Raw genomic sequence first — 25,048 nt, 5'->3', positions numbered from 1 at the left:
GTCCAGCTTTTCTGCATCACAATGGATATTCTTCTCTTGTGCAAAGTTCAACATAAATGAAATCCCAGTCTCTGTTACTACATGCAGTTGTATTTAGCAGGGCCAAACTCCTGTATCTATATAGCTTTGGTTGCAGCTCAATTCAAGAGAACTATTTTTCTTACAGTGTAGCCTTTCTAGAACATTCTGGCAGCTTTCTTCAGACTTGACCATGACTTTCTCTCTTCTGTTTGAAGGCATTATCTCCACAGGATTTAGTGTGAGGAGAAACAGGGTTCTTACCATGGCACATTCTACCTACTGTGAATGTGGTTCTCCATTCCACGCTGACTCTGTCTACCCCCACCTACAGCAGACCTTTGAGGTTTTACTGTTTAACCCCTTCACGCCCACTGATAGTACTGTTTAGACCACGTTTCACCAAATGAATGGAACGTAAAGATGGTACACATGTTTGAACACAGCTCAGGACCTCTTCCGATGAATTTATTTAAGAAGCGAGCACTTTTAAGATAATTCAAGGCTTCCAGGTGTGGCTGTGGGCTGTTTGCATATGAGGTATACTCCTGGGAGTCAATTCTGCAGCCTGTAATGGTTTTCAGATTGGGCTTTTTAATAGCAGAGGCTGAATAGTGGCAATACTTCCTTTACTTAATTCTATGTTCATTTTTAGCACACGCACAGACAGCCCAGCTCGTTATACATTTATTACTCTGCAATGCATTTGGCAACACACACAAGATTCCCATAGCTGTCCATAACAGGGAACTCACACTGCTTGAACCAGACCTGTCTCATCCCCTCTGCAGTCCCATTAAGTTAAAGAGTGAATTATTAATAATGCTGACTAAAATCAAAGCTCTAAATGACACAAACAAAATTAACCAGCACTGGGAAAACAGAAGCATTTAAAACAACAGAGAAACATTTGCTCTCACAGAGGAACACATCTTGACAGTTATCAGAAGGTATTACCATGGACCATCGTGAGAGGAGTAAATGACTACAGAGGCTGACAGGAGAGAAGGGAGCCTACAGAATTCATTAACTGCCTGTGTAGCTTCATAAGCAGACAGTGATATTAGAGCAATGGTTTGTAAAAATGATGCTTTCTGGCCTCTTTATTCTTTTAAAAATAATAGGAATAAGTCTGAATTAAACAATTTCAATTTGGTCTTAAAACAAAACAAAACAAAACAAAAAAATTAACAAACCACAGAGTCCAGATTTAGGGACCCAAACTTTCTTCTTAAAATAGCTGCTAAGTCTTAAATTCCTTGTAAAATGATAGTTATTTTCTAAAGCTTATTTACAATGATCAGCAGAGAACAAAGAACCCACAGCAGGCCAAGAGATGCTAGATGCCCAGTTGCAGCAGGTGACCAGTCATTCCAGAGAGAAGGCAGGGTCTTGATGAAGCTGCTCAGGTTTGTAAGTCAGTCTGTAACCTGGTTTGGACTTGCAAGAAGATTGGGCAAGGAAAAGCTCAGGCTTTTAGACAGGCTTGGCTTTCCAGTCCATATTTCGGGTGCTAGTGTCCTGCCACCAGAGGAGGGAGAATATTTTTCTTCAAACTGCAGCCTAAAGTAAAGCTTGCCTTCCATAGGCCTCCATGAAATGGTCTTAGCTTCTTTTGGGAATCCTACACTCTCACTACTATAGCTTTGGTAGCATGAGCCCCAGTGGTATCAGCCTGTGGGGCACTGATATATTTGACAGTAGAGTTAGTGCTAGGCTCAGTTCATTTCAGCTCATAGGAGGTTTGCATAAGAAACACTCACAGAGGTGGATGCTGGCTAGCAATGTCTTGTATAGGAAATCCAGCATGTCCATGTATCAAGAGGGGAAGCACAGCAAGTTGCTTCGAACCTACTTACACCCTGAGATGTATAGGAAAGATTCTGATAGGGAAGAAGATATTGTTCTAATAGGCTGTGGGAACTCTGTAACCATGGGCCACCATCCCACACAGGCCAGTCCTTCTTGAAGATTCACTCCTTCTAATCTCGACAGGTCCCTGAAGCTTATGCCTGTCTGTTCCCAAATTTCTAGTGAAGGTCAGAGGCTGATCCCTGTCTAGCTTTGGGTAGCAATGTTGGTGCAGCTGTCTTCTCAGGCTCCTGCATCTCCCCTGCACGTGCAATGCAGTTTGCACTGCTCTAAGCCACACTTGCCTGGCTGAGTGGCCCTGTCAACTGTCCTTCCAGTAGGTGGGAATTTCACTTCCTTATTTCCAGGCATAAATAATTGCAGATGCAAAATTGGGGCCTTATTTTAGACACAGGCGTTGAGAATGTGACTCAAAATATTCAACAATATTTTTAATCCTGTTTTTTAAGTATGAGGTAGCCTGAGCAACTTTCTGGTCAAGGCTCTGGATTTGTCAAGCCACACATGTCAAAAAGGTGACAGGTGGGAGGTGGGATTTCAGTGCTGCATGCAACTTGTGTTTTACCTTTGCTCCTTATTTCCCGTTCCTTATAAAGAACTATTCTTAAACATACCACTACACCCAAGGCTTTAAGAGCCATTATCCCATCAATGATAACATATCCTGGGGTTCATAGCTTACTTGGCTGCATCTGTCTGGCACATAACTTTCATGGGATAGTGAAAAATATGTATCTCTTCCTTCAAAATCATGTAGAAAACACATTTCTCTTCTTTTGCTTAAGGTTCCTTCTTCCCCTGTCACAGCATTTTATTGGGCCACTGAATGCTGTATCCCTTGGCCAGGAGAATATGCAGAAGAGATATCAGGGGCACACACACACACACACACACACACACACACACACACACACACACAAGCATTCAATTCAACTCTTCCCCTTCACTATATAGGTCCAAATCATTTCCCATGTCCTGGGTCTCCTTGCTGCTAGGTAGGTTGTTGAGGGAAAATTCAGCCAGAAGAGGTGCTCAAGTATTGGCTCAGTGCAAGCTTCATTGCTCCACTGGACTTCCCTGACAAAACAGAAACTTAAGACAAATTGGTTTCAGGACTGTGACCTCAGGATATGATGGAGCCTATTGCACTGGCAGGTCCAGGAATCCTGCCATGCTGGCAGGCTTAGTGGATGACTAGAAGAAAGACAAGGTGCAGTGGCTTGGGTTTACCAACACACAAAGCCTCATATGTCTGGTCTTTGTGAGTTATGGTAGTTGGACCTTCGGATATCTTATCTGTATCACCTGGGTAGCACCAACTGCTGGAGAATTTATGAGCACAGACACCTTGGGGCTTTCTTGAGAGAGGTGATTGGTCAGAGAAAATGGAGTGCTCTGGAGTTACAGCCGCCATGACTCCAGCCTGTGATTAGGCAGCTTGGGTACTGTCAGCGAGGAACCACAGGCAGATCGGAAGGTGGCAGCTGCAGACCTGCCATTGGCCCAGCTGACTGCCTCTGGTCTGGAATGTTCTTATTATTCTTGTTCTATAACCAGGTGGCTGAGGGAAACCAGGGCCTTTCTGACCTCAAACTGACAAGCATAGGCTCTGTCCCTCTAATGATCAAACTCTGCTAAGCACTAGAGATGGAGGACAGATACTGCTGGTACAGCTCTTCTTCCAGGTCCTATGTCCATGACAAGAGATGGGTTATTTCCTGTACACCATAGGGCATAAAATTCTAGCACACAGCCCTGGGAATGTGTTCTATTGAAACATTTGCTCACAACTGAATGGGAGAGCAGGAGGCCAAACTGCCCTTGGGTCAGGGTAAACACTGCTCTTTCCTGGCTCCAGTTGAGTCATGTAAAAGAAGGTGATTAATGAGACACTAAATGGTGTGCATGTTTTAAGGACACAGAGGACAGGGGCTCTCAGAACCGCAGGAGCCTGTGGTTTCTGAAATACTGGTGGGTGGCTTCCTGTAGCTGCAAGGCATGCTGGGGAGATGAGATAGGACAGGCCCCACCTAACTCCCTTCATACGGATTCTGGCAGTTTGGCTCCTGCAGCCTGGTCTGACCTGCTGCTCCTATGCAGTTAGACTGGGGAAGCAGACCAGCTAGCTATCAGCCAGACAAGTAATAGACATCTAATAAGGCCACATGGCCAGAAATACAGAAGCCCACAGACCAGTTTCTGGGGGCAGAGATCTGAAGCCATTCGCTTTATTTTGTGCCTGTAGACAGTGACTTTAATGTTATGTAAATGTAGCCCTTAATTCCTAATGTCTGGAAATGTATGTGTCAGGGCTGTGGCAGCTCAGGTTGTGGATGATCCAAATGATGGTGTGTGTGTGTGTGTGTGTGTGTGTGTGTGTGTATTCAAGTAAAGCTTGTGATTACTAGCCTCTGATTTCCTTTTTCCATTACAAGATTTAAATAGGACAAGACAAGATGATGAAAACTAAGGGGTATGCCAGTATCTGCGGAAGAGGCCTCACTGGAAAGGGGAAAGGAGGTGGAGGCTTTGGAAAGCAACTACACTCCTGGTTTCAAGGCACAAAGTGATACCCTCCTGGTCAGAATCACTTATCTAACTAGAAACACCAGGAAATCAGCATGAAGGGCAAATTTGTGTCTAGGAAGATGAGCACCATGTGACAGAGGCTTGCCAGAGAGTCATATGTGTGGGTGGCAGTGGAGTGCAGAAAGAAGGGCCAGTGGTAAACTCCCTCCAAGCAGGTGGAAGGAACCAGCAAGGCAGTGTAGGCCCCAGCTGCCCACTTTGTCTTCCCACAGGAAGCCTGTGGCTTAGTGTAAGTCTAGCCCCATGGTAGCTGTACAACCAAATGTCCTGCCCTTCGCTGTCCTCGGGTCCTCAATCTGTCTCTCTTTGGGACAGTTAGGATCCTGGTTAATGTGATGAAATTTGCCATCTCTGAGGCACAAGCAGCCCAGGAGCCCAGAGCCTGGAGTGATGGTCTCTCTAAGATGATCTGAATAACCAAATGCTCACACTTGAAGCCAATTCTTTGCTCCTAAAGTAGCCTGTAATGCTTTTTATTCTAGTTTTATTGACATTGGGAAATTGTCCCTTTTTTAGATTTTTTGTGATATTTTGATACAAGCATACATACTGATCAAATAGGTTAATTGGCATGTTCACCACACCAAACATGTACTTTTCTTTGCCATACCTCCAAGGATATTAGAGTCTAATTTGTCTAATTGATTTCTTTTTTAATCAAGGGTTGTTGACGAAAAAAAAAAAAACATACGGTTAAGCCTGGTGAGAAGGATTATACTGCCAGGTACATTGCAGGATGAGGCCAGGGGATGGAAAAGTTCAAGGCTTTCTAGGACTATAGATTGAGATCAAGGCCACTTGGAGCAATGTAGGAAGAGTATGTCTTAACATAATAAGCAAAAATGGACATGGAGATGGAGTCTAGTGCTAGGGATCTTGTCTAGCACGTGCAAGGCCCTACACTCAATCCTTAGCACCATAGAAGGAAACAATCAGGAATGTCAATGATAGTATTTTCTTTGCACCATTCTAAAGCACAGAAGAGAGAAGCTTATTTTTTTCTCAGAAGCTACAGAGTCACGATCCCTAGATCATGTGACTAGTGTGACCTGAAGATGTTCCTTCTTTGTAGTGACTTAGACAAGGAAGCTTAGAGCCAAAAGAATTAAGGCAACTCTTTGTTTCTCTATACCTTATCTATCCCAGAAATCCTCAACAAACTTATTTCCCTCACTTCGTCCCCATCTCTGTTTATATTTCACTTTATTGTTAATACTTATGGTTTTTAAATTGTGAGCCAAATGTAAGTAATTTTGGAGTTAGGAGAATTATTGGCAACTAAATGTAAATGATGTCAGCTGTTGGGCTCCTTGGTCATTTCTGCTGGCTTCCCACTTACACACTGTAGGTAGAGGTGTGGGTGACTACCTTTCCTAAGACAAGCAGCTAGCCTTTCTCAGCTTCACAAATCAGTTCTGTGGTATAGTCAGCAATTCCAGCTGTGGAAATTCCACAAGGTATGAAAAAAAGAAAATAGTTTTTGCTCTTAAAGAGGTTTCAAGCCATGAATGAGTCATGAGCTATCTTAGTGTCCTTTGCCTTCAACAAACCTCCTCCCACCTACACACACACTCACACTCACTCATACATACACATTCTCACACACCCATCCATACACACTCACACACACCCTCAAACACTCATACACATACACTCAAACACATTCAGATGCACTCCCACACACACACTCACTCACTCTTATTATTCCTAGAGGTTGGCAAATCTAGAATCACCTGGACCTTTCCTTTACTTCCCATGTCCAGAGGCTGACCAGGTCCAGTGCAGAAGTCATCTGTGGAGTCTATCCTGCCGTTGTTCTACTTCCTGTAGTCTCACAGGCTCGTCTTTGTAGCATCTCCCCAGCAGAGCTCATCTTGCTGTACATCAGCGCTTCTGGCCTGCCAGCACTCATTGGCCTGCACCTCAAATGGTCAATACTTGCTATGCATTCATTAATAAATGTCCCTGAATTCCATTCAGCCCACAGTTGTCGTCAGCCACTTCATCTAACGTTCTTGGCCCCATTATCCCAAGGATTCTTCCATGTGGATTATATTGGTCAACTGCAACTTTGATATTATTTTTTAATTGTCCATACCTCCCTCCTAGAGTGTAGGTACCAGCAGAAAAATGATCACAGCTATCTAGTTACCTTGATATATTTCTTAAGAGCTGTTGGAGAATAACTGAACAAAAGATTGCTTGTTTAACTACCTCTGGTAGCCAGGGCCTAAGCATTGTTCCTCTGAGCCCTCCCTGTGGCTTTCCCTTACCTGACTCCTCCCTAATTCTCCTACATTAGAGCCTGTCTAGTTCTCCTAGAGTACTGCTTCACCTTTAACTTCCCTTAAAAGTTCCTCTTTCTAAGTACAGGGCATAGTTCCTACTGCAGAGCTCATTCTGGAAGTTGTCCTGGGCTGGTCACATTTCTAGCATTATTTTCCTGGGCAAACCATGTCATCCTAACATTTTAACTTCTATTTCAACCAGCAATTCATCTGCAGTGTTGGTCATTCTTCACAATGTTCTCTCTTCCTTTCCTGCCATCCTCACATTTTCAGGAAGGAGAGACTCCCGTGGAGAATAGAAACATATTCTTTAGAGAGGCAATTTTTGATTTCAATTCTGACGTGTTATTCACAGTGTTGGTTTTTGCCCCCTCTGTAGTAGACTCTACTGGAAAAGGTGAGGTTAGATATGCAGCTAGCACAGAGCAACAAGTCAGTTTCCTTCCCCACATCTTCCATTCCTTACTGTGAGGCCAGTTGCAGTCTCTGAGTCCCCAAGGGCTTGCCAACTCCTCTGTGATCATCTCTTTACCCTTTCTTCTGCATTACATACCTATGTGCTGCATAGAATTAGACTTGAGCTTACATGGTGCTGTATAGCTTTATGTCTATAATTTCTTCTCAATTACATCTTATCCTTAAAGAACCCCCAGTAAACTTGACTTATATGCCTTCACTTTTCAGTTCCATATCAGATATATATTCAATACATATTCACACTTTGGGATTTCTTTCACTTTATAGGTATTTTCTGAAGTCTTGATATGGAAAAGGCAAGACGCCAAGGCCTGCTGAAAGAGGTATATATAAAACAGAGGTAAGGGCTTGTCTTGGGGACATTCCTGGTTCACAGGGTTTTAACTCTCAGCAAATGCCACATAGTATCATGATTTTGTTCCCCCTTTTTTCTGGAAACTAAGCCCTGTACCATTCATGTTATGTTCCGTTTCCTACAGACTAGGCTGATAAGCTAGCGATGGCTAATTTGACAGGTGTTTTAAAATAAGGAGAGATGAGAAAGATAAAGATTATGATGCAGAATTCAATGGTAAAATGATGTTTCTTATTCAGTTTACAGGTTGAAGAAGATCAGGCTTGCTATGCTGAGATCTTGTGTGAGGCAAATACTTAGTGAACTTTTGCAGGTCAACTCCAAGCTCATCTGGCCAGATAGTACTCCACCGCTCTATGTTGGAGAAAGTAAGTGTAGTTTCTGTTTTCCCAGTACTGAGCTGCTTGAAGCTACTAAATGAGAATAGAATCCAGTGACAACTCATTGAATTACCCACTCCAGGTAAGGAGAAGGACTTTATCTCTGACTCCTGACTTGCTCTTGAGTCACTGAATTTCATCCAGAAATAATCACCATTATTTTTGGAAATATCTAGAAGAAAAAGAAGAAAAGTTAATTGACTGAAAGGCAAATTTGGTCCAATAGTCTCTAGGAATTTGTTTTCATGCAGATCTATTACACAGAGAACCACAGCCCCCTCTTCGGCATGCTCATCCTCTATCAGTGTTAACCTGGGGTATAGTCTCCAAACCATGGCTTAGAACAGAGGCTTGCTGATAGTTCCTCATGTCCTCACCATGTGCTGTGCTAATGGAGATAACCAGCGTTATACCTCCTCATCAGAACACATCTCCCAGGTGCAATGTGAATAGACTAGTTGGTATTCCAATGCCTAGGGTGTGCCAGGAAGTGTTGCTAGTTTGTGGGTTTCCCCCACAAACTACATGTTCTCATGCATACATGTTCTCATGTGGCATTTGAAAACAGAGCAGAATATCTGAGCTGATGGCTGTGTTTACCACCCAGTTCCAAAGAAGTCAAAAGCACCAGATCCAGGGAAGTCCTCTAAACACATTTAATCTACAACTAGAGTGTGATGCTGTTTGAGAGGCAGACTTTGTCAAGAAGGGGAAAGGTGACATTGTTCATCCACACTTCTGTTTGGTTCTCTCCATTTGCCACAACAAGAAGCCAAACACCAGTCACCTTTCTTCTGTGCATTCCTCCCCCCCATCCCCAAAGAATTCCACTAAAGTTTGAAAGTTTTGGAAATCAAGTACCTACCTAAATAGGTATAGAAAGCTATAAGATTCCAGGGAGCATTCGGTTTTCCTGATGCTTATACAGATGTTAACTGAAATGATGAACTATTCTGAGGCTCATTATGTTCTAAAGCAAGGAAAGTCAAACAACCCTTTCCTTAAAGGATCAAAAACAATTACTACCAGTATTGCTATGATTTAAGAGAAGATAGACAGGACTCTAACTTCCCATTTAGTTCAAGAAACAGATTCAGTCTTCCAGTACTCACTATGTTACATGTGGGTGTGGAGGGATCAAAATCCAATCAGTGAAAGGTTGTCTTTGCCCAGAACAGGGTGTTCTAGTTATCTGAATACCCACAGATACAGATCTCTCCCACACTGAGGTGGCATAGTTACCAGAGCTGCATCCAGGCATGCACAAAGTTCCACAGGGTTTGAAAGCACTATGACTGATTCATACATAGATGTATGCCCATTTCTCAGAATGGAAAAAGTAAGGTCAGAGCCAATTAAGAAAACATAAATTCCAAACACTAGGGCTGGGACATAACTCGATGGTAAAGCATTTAGGCCCTGTGTTCAACTGCCTGCCTCCCTTAGATTTATTTTATTTATGTGTATGAGCATATGCATGTGTGTATGTATCTGTAAGTGTGCGTGAAATGTGTCCATGGAAGCCAGAAGAGAGAGCTGGATTTTTTGGAGCTGGGTTAGAGGTATTTGTAACTGATGTCAGTGCTGGGGTCTGAACTCTGGGCCTCATGATTGAGCAGCATGAGTGTTAATTGCTGAGCCATCTCTCCAGCTCCCACCCACCCACCCACCAAGGTGTAAAATGTTTTGTACTCATCCAAACATTCTCATTCTCCTGCTCTTATCTGCAAAAGCAATAACAGTGTCATGGGGCTCCTCCCACTCAGAGAAAATTAAAGATCAAATATACTGAATGACAGCTCTAAAGTCCTGCAGGGGGCTGAAGAGATGACTCAGTGGTTGAGAGGGATGGCATTCAGGTTTTAGCACCTGTGTCAGGTGGCTTTCAATCACTTAAGGGAAACCAACGCCCTCTTCTGTGCATGCACCTATACATGTTATATAGTCACATCCCATAGGAAGTGCCAGAATCTCAGAGCATCTGAGAGGTGATTGTGCTTTCTATGGCTAACACTGAGATCAGCAGCTATGGCAGTAGAGAGTGCTATCATGATTTGTGGGACCGTGAAAGGCAGCCTGTTTTCTGGTTAAGCTAGGTTTAAACCCCAGAGACCCATCAGATTAATCTGCAAGGGACAGAAGGAAGTTTGGCACACGCTCCCAGACACTAGGCTCTGGACATGAGGCCCCAGCTCCATAATTCTGTGGCCATCAGTCAAGTAGGCTGTCTGAACTCCACCCGCCACAGTTAACTGACAACAGTCAGGTATGCTCCTTCCCACAGTTACTTGGCAACAGCAAGATAGCCCAGCCCACTATAAAAGGAGCTGCTTGCCCCCTCCTCTCTCTCTTGCTCTCTTACCTCTTATTCTCTTGCTCTTACTCTTGCTCCCTTGCTCCCCATCTCTTTTCCCTCCCTTCCCCCCTCTCTCCACATGGCCATATCTGCCCTCTACTTCCCCATTTCCTCCCTCTCTCTGCCTTTCTACAATAAGCACCTTAAAACCATGGACCCTCTCTGCTCATTGGAACCCTCCATGCTGGAGCAATGGAGCAGGTTTCCCTCCAAAGAGCTGAGCATCTAACCTCCTGCTAGGAGGCCTCCCTGCACTCCAGCCATGGCTGCCAGTCAAACCAAGCAGTCCGCCGACCCAAGCCTCCTCTGCTAACCCGAGCCAGCCAACCCAAGCCAGCCAAACCAAGCTAGCTACCCGACCAAGCTAAGGACTCTCCTCCCTCCACAGTAACCTGCCAGAGCTCTCCTTCCTGCCCCTTTTCCTTCAGCTCTCAGGCCAGAATCCACCTGAGGGTCCCCACTTTGGTCTCAACTATTTCTAGACATACAGTGGTGTCTGGGGTGTCCGAGATTGAGAACCTTGTGTCCCTGGCCTCTGTGTGGCCCAGGGACTCCAGAACCAGCTCTTCCGCGGTGCCCAGAGGTATATGGTGCCTAAGAGTCAGAGCCCGACTCTGGTAGTTCCATGGGGACCCCAGACTGTGCTCTTTTCCCATCCCCGGAGCGGGATTCCACAACTTCTCACAGTCCTATGCCGGGGCGGTGGTTCCATGAGCATTTGCTCACAGTCAAACTCCCCACGTCAGCCTCAGCCAGAAGCCCTAGTCCCCAGCAGACATGGGAGCCCTGCACCAATTCAATTCCTGAAATAACACTGAGCTTGGAGATACAAACTTCTCCGTGTCTTGGTCACTTAATATTTCTGGGATCTTGGCATGCTACTTAATTTCACCCAAGTCTTCATTTAGTACTAATGAAATAGGGTGCTCTGTGAGGATTAATTAAAAAGGTAGATTAGGGACCTCTATGAATGGAATTTTAACATGCCAGATTCCATCTTGAGTTCTTTCCATCTGGAATTTGCTTGCAGATCTATACATGTTCTCTCTTGACAAAGTGGCTGCTTTTCCTGTTCCATTCTAAGTTTCTATGGGATGACCACAATTATGTTATCTCATGTGTTAACTCATGTGTGGCGGATAAAGAACTGAAACCATGCAGTATCTTCCTCGCTGGGGTTTAATGCTTGCAGTTTGTTTCTGTTTTTGACTCTGTGATGTATATATACATCGTGAAACAAATTCATGGACCAATGCAGCACACTGCCAATAATATTTTACGATACACAGAAGGTGAAGGTAATTTAAAGTTTAGTATCCCACTAAATCTAATAGAAGAGAAAGTAGGTGGGGAACTATCTTGAACACATTGGCATAGGAGACAAATTCCTGAGCAGAACACCAATAGCTCAGGCACTAAGATCAACAATTAATAAATGGGACCTCATGAAACTGAAAAGCTCCTGAAAGGTTAAGGACAAAACTGCAGCTGACAGAATGGGAAAAGATCTTCACCAACCCTACAGCTGACAGAGGGCTAATATCCAAAATACACAAAGAACTCAAGAAATTAGACAACAACAAACCCTCAGAGCTAAACAGAAGATTCTCATCAGAGGAATCTCTAATAGCTGAGAAGCACTTAAAGAAATGTTCAACATCTCAGTAATCAGGATAATACAAATCAAAATGACTCTGAGATTCCATTTTATACCTGCCAGAATGGCTAAGATAAAAAACTCAAGTGACAGCACATACTGGTGAGGATGTGGAGCAAGGGGAACACTCTATCATTGCTGGTGATAGTGCATATTTGTACAACCACTTTGGAAAGCAACTTAGTGGTCTTTCAGAAAGTTGGGAATAGTTCTACCCCAACATCCAGCTATACCACTCCTGGGCATGCCCCACTATACCATAAAGACTTGCTTAACTATGTTCACAGCAGCTTTATTCATAATAGGAAACAACCTAGACGTTCTTCAACTGAATAATAAAGAAAATATGGTACATATACACAGTGGAATACTACTCAGTTATTTAAAACAAAGGCATCATAAAATTTGCAGGCAAAAGGATGGGATTAGAAAATATCCTGATTGATGTAACCCAGACCCAGAAAGACATACTTTGTATGTATTCAATTATAAGTGAACATTAGCCATAAAGTACAGAAAAACCATGCTACAATCCAGACTCAAAAAAATTAAATAATAAAGAAGACCCACAGGAGGAATACATGAATCTCACTCAGAGGGAAACAGACATTAAGGTTGGCTGGATGGAGGGAATTGAGGGGGAAAGGGAGTGAAGAGAGGAATGGGGATAGGGCTCAGATGTGGGAAGAGGGGACAGGAAAAGATTGGAAAAGAGAACAGAAATTTGATTGGGGGCAGGGAATCTCTGGCAGTAGCTAGAGACCTGGGACAAGTGAGGCTCCTGGGAGTCTTTGGGGGTGACCTTAGTTGAGACTCCTGTCAGTGAGGGATATGGAGACTGATTGGGCCATCTCCTATAGCCAGGGGAAACTTCCAGTGGAGGGAGGGAACACATCAACCTACCCACAAAACCTTCCACCCAAAATTTTTCCTGCCTATAAGATGCACAGGAAGAAAGATGGAGCAGAGACTGAGGGAATGGTCAACCAATGCCTGCCCAACGTGAGACCCATCCTATAGGAGAGAGCCAATCGGATACTATTAATGATACTCAGCTAAGCTTGCAGACAGGAGCCTAGCATAACTGTTTCCTGAGAGACTTCGTCCAGCAGTGGAGGGAAAGAGATGCAGAGACCCATAGCCAAACATCAGGCAGAGCTTGGGGAGTTGGGGATAGGATTGAGGGATCCAGAGGGGTCAAGGACACCACAAGACTTACAGAGTCAACTAACCTGGGCCCACTGGAGCTGACAGTGACTGAATCACCAACCAAGGGTACCTAAGGGGGGTTCCCCTTCTCTGAGGAAAAGGGTGAGGGTAATGGGGGAAGAGACTTACGAGAGTGAGATGGAGAGGAGAGGAGAGGAGAGGAGAGGAGAGGAGGGGAGGGGAGGGGAGGGGAGGGGAGAGGAGAGGAGAGGAGAGGAGAGGAGAGGAGAGGAGAGGAGGGGAGGGAGGTGGGACAGTGACAGGGATGTAAAGTGAATAAAAATAAATTAATGAAAGAGAAAGAAAGAAAAGGAGAGAAAAAGAAAGAAAAATTTAAATGTACACACAAAAATTGAGGTTGGGAGGTAGATAAGTAGGTAAGGGTACCTGCCACTAAGTCTGATAATCTGAGTTCAATTATGGAAACTGATGGTAGTAGTTAAAAAAAAAAACCCAATTCCTTCAAATTGTCCTCTAATTACATGGGTTGTGCCCCCCCCACTGAATACATTTATAAAATTATTTAGCATATATCCTGTCTTCCTTCCCTTCCCCACAGTTTATTTATTGTTCTTAGATCCTGTGCTTTCTGTGATATCTAGAGCCAAGCTGAAGTTGGTACCATGCCCTCAAAACCCTGAAACTGTGAACTGAACTTTTCTGCATTGACTCCCAAGCCTTAAATATTTGATAGTTATTACAGGAAATAGATGAATATATCTAATGCAGGAATGCATTAAGAACTAGAAAAATAAAAATTGAAGAAATACAGCAGTAGAAATTTGACACATTTTTTTATTACTATGACAGTAGTAACAACAACATTGAAGGGGAAATATAAATAAATTGGTTATTCACAAAAGTATAACTATTAACACTTCACAACTCTGCCCTAAAATAGAACATGTGAGAAAATACTAGAAATAAATGTGCAGTGCAAAATAGAGCTACATTGTGATCTGCTGGCCATTTGTAAACAACGAGGAATCATTTCCTGGAGAGTCAGTCATAGAATACGACATTAATCACATAAGAAGATAATGTCATTCACCTAAGATGATGTTGCTCACCTAAACTATTAGGGATGGTGCAAATTTGTTTCACTTGACCAAGAAATAAGTGCAAAGCAACCAGGCAAGTATAAGAAGTATCCTAGCATTTGGGGCACTTGGCAGCACAAGCATTCTTTAGAAGACTGCCTGAGAAACTTAACAATACACTATTTCCCAAACAAACAGATATTAAAAGACTAATGGTGAAAACTCAATTACTTAAAATTAGCTTAGAATTGAATATAGATGTAACATAATTTAATAACTCATCTAAGTAATTACCATTATAAGAGAGAGAAACCATTTTTTTTCTTGAATTCTTTGGTGAATTTTGACCTGTTAGATGGAAGTGTGATGGTGGACTATGAGGCTTTGCCTGTCTCAAAGAGAAAGCATGCTGTGATAGTGGCAAGCCCCAGGAGTCATCTATGATGACTTCTCTGGGGGCACAATAGGTTTGAAGGCTCATTTGTCACCTTCATGACACCTGTACATTTTTACAGTATAGAACAGTAAAAATAATTCATAAACTAGTTAAAAACTACTATCAAGTTTTATAGTTACATATGAAGCAACAGACATAATAGGCAACAATATAAATAATATATTATGTGTATGCATAGTCCCCAAAAGAGTATAAATATACTATATTATAGATTTTCAAGATGGAGAGTTTATTTGTTAATGGTTAAAACCAGTACTATATGGTTTTCAAATAAAAAGATCTGTTGAAATAGATTTCTGCATAGAATCCTAAGTCTCAAATATTTGATAGTCATAACAGGAAATAGATGTTGTTCAGGAATCATGTCTGAATAATGTAAGCACATGTTAAAGTTTTTCAAACTAAGTAAGCTTGGAAAGGGCTGTGTTGAGCCAGCATCATGGATCCTGACAATAAATAGTAAAATACCAGTATGTTCAGGTGATAGACTTGTTGGCAATAGACAATGTAATAAGCCACTTGTGCATGCTCTAATGCTTAGTGCCACAACAAAGGAACTAATACAAAGAAACATACCTTAATACCATGAAAATAGGATGAAAAAGTTAAGCAACAGGAGACTAGTGATGAGGTGTTAGGAAGCGGTTATTGCTGTTCAACAGTACAGGGTAAAAGGAGTTAGCAAAGCCTACAAGGGTGTCATGGTTAGACAAGACATGGCTGCTTATGTGGTATATACTCAAACCTACAAGTCATAAAATTGATAGACAGCACATATGCATGCACACATCTACACACAAAGTCATAAGTAAAAGTGGGAAAATATGCATGAGCTCAACGGATATCTTTGTTATGGTCACTATTGCTATGGGAAAGTACTATGACTGAGGTCTCTACAGACTTGCCTACAGCCAGTCTTCAGGAAGAATTTTCTCAATTGGGGCTCTCTCCTCCCTGATGCTTCTAGCTTGTGTCAGGTTGATATGAAACTAGGTAGCCATGATAGATTACATCAACGCCCACAGCACAGTTATGATTCTGTTGCTATGATTTTGCAAGATACCATGAGAAGCAAAAGCCAGAAGAGATAATGTGTGATTGCTATTAGTTCTTATGATTCCAAATGTGTGTTAAATTATCTACAAATTATACAAGTTTCATTAAAAAGACTTTCCCAAATAAGAAACCAATGACCCCAAAAATAGTGCCAAAAATTCAATATGCTTATTAAGTAATGTTAATAATAATAATAAGGAAAAGAGCTAGAGGAAGGCCTAGAAGAAGCTAGACGACAAAAGCTATAGAAGGACAAGAATCCCAGAGATGTGAGAGGGGAAACAGGTATATCACAAGTTCATGGCCAACTTGGGCTACTGATGTAGATTAAGGCAAATTTTGTGAGCCTCTATTTAAAAAATAAAAGGTAAGTGGGTGGCTGAGGCTGTAACTTAGTGGTAGACACTTCAATACTATTCATAAAGCCCTATGTTCAATCCAGAACAGTGCAAAACACAAAGGAAAGTATTTTAATATTTTAGGTAACTGGTAAGAAAAAAATAGGCTATCATTATCAAGTAATAGAGAAGTGGAGTATTTTAAAAATCAATTTAGGACAGGTAAGAAAAGAATGGGACTACTAAGAACAGAGCTGGGACAGCAAACAGGAATAGATGACAAGATGGTATATTTAAATCTAAACATAAAAGTAAACTAAAAATTTCAATCTAAAAAACCGAAAAAGCTTTTAAAAGGCTGTGTTGAGCCAACATCATGGATCCTGACAATAAATACTAAAATACCAATATGTTCAGGTGATAGACTTGTTGGCAATACACAGTGTAATAAGCCACTTTCCAAGCTAAAAAAACTAGAAATATCAGCTGAATAAAAGTGGTTAGAATGAAAATAAATACTATAACTCAAACTTATTTAAGAAGCCAATCACATGATGTGCAAGCCCAAGGTGAGGTAGGCTTTGGGTACATACTGGACAGTGGATGTGCAGTTACCATGTTGTAACTGTACATGTACAGTATGAGGTGCACACACCCACTCATCTCTAGGTGCCATGCAGTACAACTTGGGATAACACAGGGTCTTAGTGCTCACTGGCCTCCAGAGCCTCAAGCCCCAAGCAGCAGAGGGTGAGCAGTCCTGTACCTAGAGGTGAGGCATGCTTTAGGTATACATGGTTTGGGAAAATTCCAGGTGTCATGTGACATTTAGGGTCTCAAACTTTCTCAATAGTGAGCAAGCTGGTGATCCAAACCCCTGAGCAGTAGAATACATTCAAGATCAGGATCAAGTTGTGTCTTTGCATTTCTATTACTGTGATAATATACTATGACCAGAAGCAACTTGGGAAGGAGTTTATTTCATCTTACACTTCTACATCATGGATCATCACTGAAAGAAGTCAGGTCAGGAACTCAAGGCAGGACTCTGGAGTCAGCTACTAAAGCATAGTTCATGGATGGAGACTGCTTAATGGCTTGTTCCTGAGCTTCCTTACAGGCCAATTTTATGTTGGTGCTTTCTTCCATTGTGTTTTATCCTTCTCAGAAGAATACTCAACCAACAAAAAAACCAATAAACTAGGACAAATTATAAGAGAGGATAGGGCTCCAGAACTCAGAATTCCATCTGCACACAAAGATAGGCTTAATTTGACTGATTTTCTCCTTATTGTATGGTATATATGGTAAAGCACACCAGTTTTCTCCTATTTTTGTGCAAACTAATGTAAAGGACAGCTCCAAGAGTCGGGGAAAACACAGCATCCCACTGAGGGAAAAGCTTGTACCAAGTTGCACTAAAAAAGGTGACTTTATAAACAAACAAACAAACAAACAAACAAACATTTAACCAATAAATGAACTCAAGACATGCAAGCCCCAATGCAGAAGCAGAAGTAAAGTGAGAAAAAGCGCAACGTATCTCATCCAAAATATACTGCCCCACAGTAAGAGCAAACAACTCAAACTGAAATGACACTGGAGACAAAAGTATCTTCTTAGTCAAATAAAAAGCTTAGAAGAAAGCTTTACCAGTAGACTAGATTATGTGGATGATAGTAGGCTGGATTTTTTTCCTTTTATTCTTGAAAGATAAAGAAACTGGATCTCTAGTCAAGGTCATTGACAAATATTAAAGCAAAACAAATAGCTAAAACTTTCTTATGAACAGGGATGTAAAACTCTTAATTGAAATATTAGTCAACTAAATACAGCACAGGGCATAGTGCAAAATTTGATTCACTCCGGGGAGCCATGTTTTGCTTAACATTGGAACATTAACCACTATGATTTGCCACATTTTCAGATTAAAGAGAAACATTACTACTGTAGCTTTTTTCACAGCCTACTTTTAATGATGGTTCTTAAATGCTTTAATCTCCCTTCTAGTACACCACTCACAAGAGGTAGTAGAAAAGAGAAGATATGGGGGAAGTGGACCTGTTTAGAAAGAATTCTTTAGAGCAAATACTATCTGCATTGTCAGGAAATTAGCAGTTCAGTTTACTGCTCAGGAGTGGCAGCTTGATCCACTCGCAAACACTTCATGAATATACTAGCAGTCCAGTTCAGTTTGGGATAGCAAACATGAATCAGCAGCAGCAGTGGTGGCATGACCTAGCAGATTTAGCCAGGCCTCAGCTGAATCAGCACAGGTCAGCAGAAGGAATATTGATCACCGGGAACACCAGGAGTTCTCAGCTATGCCTCTCTCAGAGAAGCAAAGATCAGCAAAGACAAGAGACCAACAAGCATTGTACAAATAGCTCTACAGTCAAGCCCCTCTCAAACTCTACTGAGTCCTATTTATACTCCCTCCAAACATCACTTGTCCTCCACAGGTCTTGCCTCAGCACCTGAGTTAGTCTCAGCTGACATCATTCTGCCAGTTAGCTAGAGTACAAGGAAGTGACAAGAAGCCACCAGCATACCACCAGAAGTTTTTGGTTCATCTCTCTGTAGAGTCCTGACAAATGGAGCTCAACTATGCAATGTGGACCAATACATGCATCTCTGTAGGGAAGAATCCTTTATCATGTGTCCTTTCACATGCTTGCTTTAGGAGAAAATCCTTTAACCTTGTGTCTGCTTCAGTGAAACTTTCCTTCACATGCCTGCTTTAGTAAAACATCCTTTCACTTGTGTCTGCTTCAGGAAAATACTCCTTCACATGTTTGCCCCAGCAAAACTCCATCTGACACATCTGACTTTCCAAAGAACTCTTAAGTGTCCACTGTACTTTATTTTTTTTTTTTAATTGAAAGAAAATTGTGATAAAGTTGAATATCTGTTCAAGGGAACAAGTTTTCAGAATCCTTTTTATTTTTATAGATGTATCCAAAATACAAAATAGAATAAAAGAAAAAAAAATCCAGCCTTTATCAGCCCTCACTCTGGTTGAGTTAACTCACAGAAATTAACTAAAATCTCTGAACAAAGCTCATGACTATACCTTGAGATCCTGTGTAGAGAGTTAATGTAGGTAGAGCTCTTTGTTGAACTGGTAGTTAAAGGAAGCAGAAAATGTTAAGAAAGAATCTTTACTCACTTTTCGTCTTATAATAAAAGCTTCATTTGTGCCCTGTAATTTGATATGGAGTAGCTAAGCTGGGACCCAGAGAGGTACCCAAAAAGGAGATGGTATGCAGAAATGATGGGAGATGGATTATACCAATCAAGAAAATATCAAAGATAATAGGAGTCAGGTTCTTCTTATGGAGAAAGATGAGGTGTGGAGGTGCTAGTAATATAAGCAGAGAACAGGGTAAATAAACCTATATTTCTGGTAATAGTGTGAATGTACATTACTCGTGTACTATGTGGATGTAAAATACTTGTGCAAATGAGTATATGTACAGATTTGTCCCAGTTCTATCCCCAGGAAGGCATAGAAAAATCAAGTCTCAGTGTCCAGCAGCATACAGAGCCTCATTTCTTGGATGTGGAACATCTTTTCCTATGGAAAGGAAATCATACTCCTTGAAGGAATTGGTAATCTGGGGCTTGGTCAAAGAAAACATGACATGAGCTTGGAAAATGTGTTGCATCAAAAAACAATGAAATTGATAACTTTGGATATATTTAATGATACAAAAGATCCTGAGCATCAGAATAGATGAGAATAGCAAACCACAATCCACTGAATTACCCAGAAAATCATGAGTTTATATATCCACAACAGGAATAAGAAATTGATAACAGATTATAACTTTGTCCACTCTTGGAATGTTTATAAAATTCCAAAGTAACTACTCATAAAAAGCTTGTTTATCCTAATAATAAAAAATTAAAAGGTAATAGTAAAATTTAATAATAGAGAAGTCTAGTACAACCCAATTGATATCAACATCTCTAGTAATAGATGAAATCAAATTAAATTCTACCTGATGAGGATTCTATAAGGCCATAGAAAAAGAAGTTGAGAGAACTTGCAGGTGCTGAGGATTTCTCTGAAATGTTCTCCTAGGCTTGTGTGTTTATATATTGAACACTTTGTCCTCATTTAGAGATGTTATTTTGGAAGGTTGTAGAAACCTTGAAGGAAGTAAGTCACTGGGAGGAGGGCCTGGAGGTTTGATAGCCTGTCTCCACTTCCTGCCCAGTCTCTGTTCCTTGATGTGGGTGCAGTGTGAACAGCCACCTCACATTCCTAATGCCACGCCATCTTTGCCATGGTGGACAGTATGCCCTCAAACTGTCCTTAAGCTGCTTATTATAAAGTATTTTTTCATGATGCTATCGGGGAAAGAAGCAAGGTGTGGTTTGAATGTGGACTGCCCTTTCCACCCATACAGACTCATGCATTTGAGAACTTGGTCCCTAGCTCATGCTACTGTGTCTGAAGGCTATGGAGACTTTAGGATTAGAGGTTCGTTGAAGGGAATGTATCACTAGGTATGGATCTTGATGTTTGATAACCTAATTCTACTTCTATGTGCTTCCTGGCAGTGGACAAAAGATGCTCAGATGCATCAAGGTTTTGCTGCCATGCCTTCACTTCCATGGTGGACTGAATCCAATTGATCTCTAAAATTAACGTCTTCCTGCCTTAAGTGGTTTCTTGCCACATATTTGGTCATAACAACAACAGAAAGCTAACAAAAGTAGCAGGCAAACCAAAATTGTGAGAAATTTGTTAAACTGCTCATCCATAGTCTTTAAACATGTCTAGGGCTCAAAAATAAAGAAAATATTGAATGGTTTTTATATAGAAAATGATAGAAGAAAAAATTCTACTACAAAATATGTGTGATCTCTTTGCTATAAGCAATATTTTTGTGTTTGACCATTCCATCCTATTTAAATAGGACTGCATGATTAAAATTCATTCATATTAATTTTCAGTTTTGGTGGGCTTATGTTTGGGTTTAGTATATTCTAATTCATAATTGATAGGACATCATGTTGACAATATAAAGTCAAATTATTCAATGGCAAGTATACTAAAATGCTCTGGAAATATTTCTATAAATTTATTACACTTTCAAAAGATAATTACTGCAAAAAAAAAAAAAAGAGTGTGGATGTTTCAGCCAAGTGTGCTTAATTGAATTAAATACCCAAGGTAGAATATTTCCATAGGAAATTGGTTTGTTTAGCTTAGGGTTATACAGGTTCAAAGCAAAGGCAGCACTACTGCCATGGCTATGGTAATAAATTCCTATGCAAGAACCACATGGTAGGAGCACATATGAGAGAAAGAGATTATGTCCTGAAGTCAGGAAACAATAGAGACTACATACATGTACACTCTCACTACATCCCAACAAGACCCATCTCTGAAAGATAGTACTGTCCCTCACATTGCTACACCAGGGATTCATCAATCCTTTGAGGGACTCAGTCAAGCAATAGCAATGACTAATTTGAAAATTTTCTTGTGGATTAGTAAGTCTGGAACATAAGGTGCATGAATAACTGCCTCCTAGGAGGTCTGGCCTAACCAGGAACACAGGTGAGACTTCTGCCCCAATACCTAAACCATCAGGGACGCCAACAAGGCCCAACAGGTGTCAGATCAAACCTGCTATGCCTAACCCCCACCAACCTTCCATTCTGCACTTCTACCTGAACCCATGGCACATCCATATATCTGTCCTGGACCCCACAGCCAGCCTGTCTACCAGGAGGTCTGTTCTAACTAAGGACACAGGAGGCCTGCCCTACACAGAGACAGCACTGCCTGCCTCCCAGAAGGCCTGCTCCAACCCAGGTCATACAGTTCTTCTGACACCGAAGCTAGTTAATACCAGAGATAACCAGATGGTAAAAGGCAGCACAAGAACATAATCAACAGAAGCCAATGTACCTCGGTAACATCAGAACCCAGTTCTTCTACCACAGCGTTGGTTACCCTAACACACCTGAAGACCTAAAATACCATCTCATGAAGACAAGAGGCTTTTAAGGAGGATATAAACAACTCTCTTAAAGAAATACAAGAGAACACAGGCTAACAGGTAGAAGCCCTTAAAGAAGAAACTAATAAATTCCTTAAAGAAGTACAGGAAATTCTAATCAAACAGGTGAAGGGATTGAGCAAAATAGTCCAGGACTTAAAAATTAAAATGCAAGGGCATCCACTTTCATAAAATAAACTTTACTAAAGCTCAAAAACCACATTGATCCTTCAACACCACACTCACCAATGGGCAGGTCATCGAAACAGAAACTAAACAGAAGACATAATGAAAATAACAGAAACTATGAACCAAATGGATTTAACTGATATATACATAACATTCACCCCCAAACAAAAGAATATCCATGCTTCTTAGCATTTCATGAAACCTTCTCCAAAACTGACCACACAATACAATACTCAACAGATATAAGAAGATTGAAATAATCCCATGCATTCTCTGATTTCCATGGACTGAGGCTGGATTTAAATAACAAAATCAACCGAAAGCCCACATACTCATGGAAACTGAACGTCTCCCTACTCAATGATAACTTGGCCAGAGAAGAAATAAAGAAAGAAATTAAAGACTTTCAATGAAAATGAAGGCACAGCCTTCACAAATGTATGGGGCACAATGAAAGCAGTCTTAAGAGAACAGTTCATAGCACCAAGTGCCTTCATAAAAAAATTGGAGAGATTCTATACTAGCAACTTACCAGCACACCTGAAAGCTCTAGAATGAAAAAAGCAAACACACTCAAGAGGAGTAGATGGCAGGAAATAGCCAAACTCAGGGCTGAAACCAACCAATTAGAAAAAAGGGAACAATACAAATAATCGACAAAAACTAGAGTTAGTCCTTGGAGAAAATCAACAAGATAAACCAACAAGAGCTGGTTCTTTGAGAAAATAAACAAGATAAACCCTTAGCCAAACCAACTAAAGGGATAAAGGGCACAGAGACAGTATTCCAACAAAATCAGAAATGAAAGGGAAAGATAACAACAGAAACTGAGGAAATTAAAAAAGAACAGCAACAACAAAACCTCAGATCCTACTACAAAAAGTCTATACTTAACAAAACTGGAAAATTTAGATGAAATGATGATTTTCTATACACATATCAAGATTAAAATCAAGATGAGGCAAACTATCCAAACAGTTCATTAATCTCTAAAGAAATAGAAAATGTCATTAAAAACTTCCTATTCCCCACCCCAAAAAAGCCAAGGGCCAGATGGTTTTAGTGCAAAATTCTATCAGACCTTCAAAGAAGAGTTAATACCAATACTCCTCAAACTATTCCACAAAACAGAAACAGAGGGAACACTATCTAATTCATTCTATGAAGCTGCAGTTACTTTGATACCTAAACCACACAAAGACCCAACAAAGAAAGAGAACTTCAGACCAATTTCACTTATGAAGATCTATGTAAAAAAATAAAACTCAACAAAATTCTCGCAAACCGAACTCAAGAATACATCAAAAGCATCATTGACCACAATCAAGTAGGCTTCACCCCAAGCATGCAGGGATGGTTCAATATATGAAAATCCATCAATGTAATCCACTATATAAACAAACTCAAAGAAAAAAATCACATGATCATCTCTTTAGATGCTGAAAAGCCTTTGACAGAATACAACACCCCTTTATGCTAAAAGTTTTTAAAAGATCAGAAATTCATGACACATACCTAAACATAATAAAAGCAATTCTCAGCAAACCAACAGACAGCATCAAATTAAATGGGGAGAAACTTGTAGCAATTCCACTAAAATCCGAGACAAGTCAAGGCTGCCCACTCTTTCCCTAATCTATTCAATACAGAACTCAGAAGTTTTAGCTAGAGTGATTAAACAACAAAAGGAGATCAAGGGTATACAAATTGGAAAGGAAGAAGTCAAGGTGAAGTGGAAACTTCTAGTTTCTTTGGAAAGTTAGTTATGTCAAATGATGTTTTGCTGGGGCACACAGGTGAAAGGATGTGTTGTTAAATCAGACATGTGAAAAGACGCTTGATGAAGGAATATAAATATGACCCCACACACAGTGAGAGATGAACACAGAGCATTGATTTTGTTTGCTCTGTCTTGCTATCCTTCGCTTTGCTGTCACTTAGAGAAGCTCACCCAAGAACTGCTTGTGAGGTTCCTGAGGCAGTATGCTGTTTTCATGGCCTTACCTCAGGCCTGTTATCAAGCCTAAGGGTTCCTTCAGGATGAGAACAGCTGCTGGTTTGTGCCTTGTTTTGCCTACCAGAAAGATTGGTCTGTAGATGCCAGTTCATATATGTTGTCTGCTTACCATAAGGACTGGCCTGTAACTGCCAGTTCACGTGTGCTGTCTGCCTACCTAGAGGACTGGTCTCTGGCTACAGAGTCATATTGAGCATTTGCTATGGGACTGAACTGCTAACAAAGAAGACCATGCTCACCCCAAAAGAACCATTGCTGAGCAGGTCCACGTCCCCCACATCCTAATAACTTTTCTTTTCCATTATCTCTGGTGGGTGGATGTAGTTGTAAGCCGCCCGTGGCCTACATGAACAGGGAACTCCTGAAAGGCAGGCTGGGGCTGAAAAAGAGACTAGATGGCGAGAAAAGAATGAGGCCAAGACAAATTTTTCTCTGATCAAGGCCCCAAAGTTTACTAAGAGTCTGTGCTTATAAAGAGGGGAGGCCCATCCCCCGCCAATCCATTCTTGGTGCCTGGAGCCAGCCCAAAGACGCAGCACAAAGTGGATTGTCTCAAAGGTGTCTCAGCAGGCAGCAGGATCTCCTAGAAGAGCAGAGGCAGTTGACACATCAAAAGAAGCCAAGTTGGAAAGCTGCACCGCAGGTCGCCGCACCTCAGTGGCGACAAGGTCTGCACCAGCCCGCTTCAGGCTGGGGGAGGCTACAGGTGGAGGGTTAGAGGATAAGTTGA

The 25,048-nt window shown here is 41.3% G+C and overlaps 1 long non-coding RNA gene across 1 annotated transcript in view; it reads left to right on the top strand.

Moving 5' to 3' along the window:
• LOC110304258 overlaps nucleotides 1–19,059 on the top strand; it is a 42,252-nt gene extending 23,193 nt beyond the window's left edge. Inside the window, exons 2-4 of the long non-coding RNA XR_002379043.1 lie at nucleotides 7,512–7,584; nucleotides 7,839–7,967; nucleotides 18,555–19,059. This is a non-coding gene — a long non-coding RNA (uncharacterized LOC110304258). The remainder of the gene's footprint in view (nucleotides 1–7,511; nucleotides 7,585–7,838; nucleotides 7,968–18,554) is intronic.
• The last annotated feature ends 5,989 nt before the right edge of the window (nucleotides 19,060–25,048 follow it).

This window comes from Mus caroli, chromosome 11 (assembly GCF_900094665.2).
Source record: "Mus caroli chromosome 11, CAROLI_EIJ_v1.1, whole genome shotgun sequence".
In the NCBI taxonomy this organism is placed as follows: Eukaryota; Metazoa; Chordata; class Mammalia; order Rodentia; family Muridae; genus Mus; species Mus caroli.
This window is presented reverse-complemented; position numbering and strand designations above follow the sequence as displayed.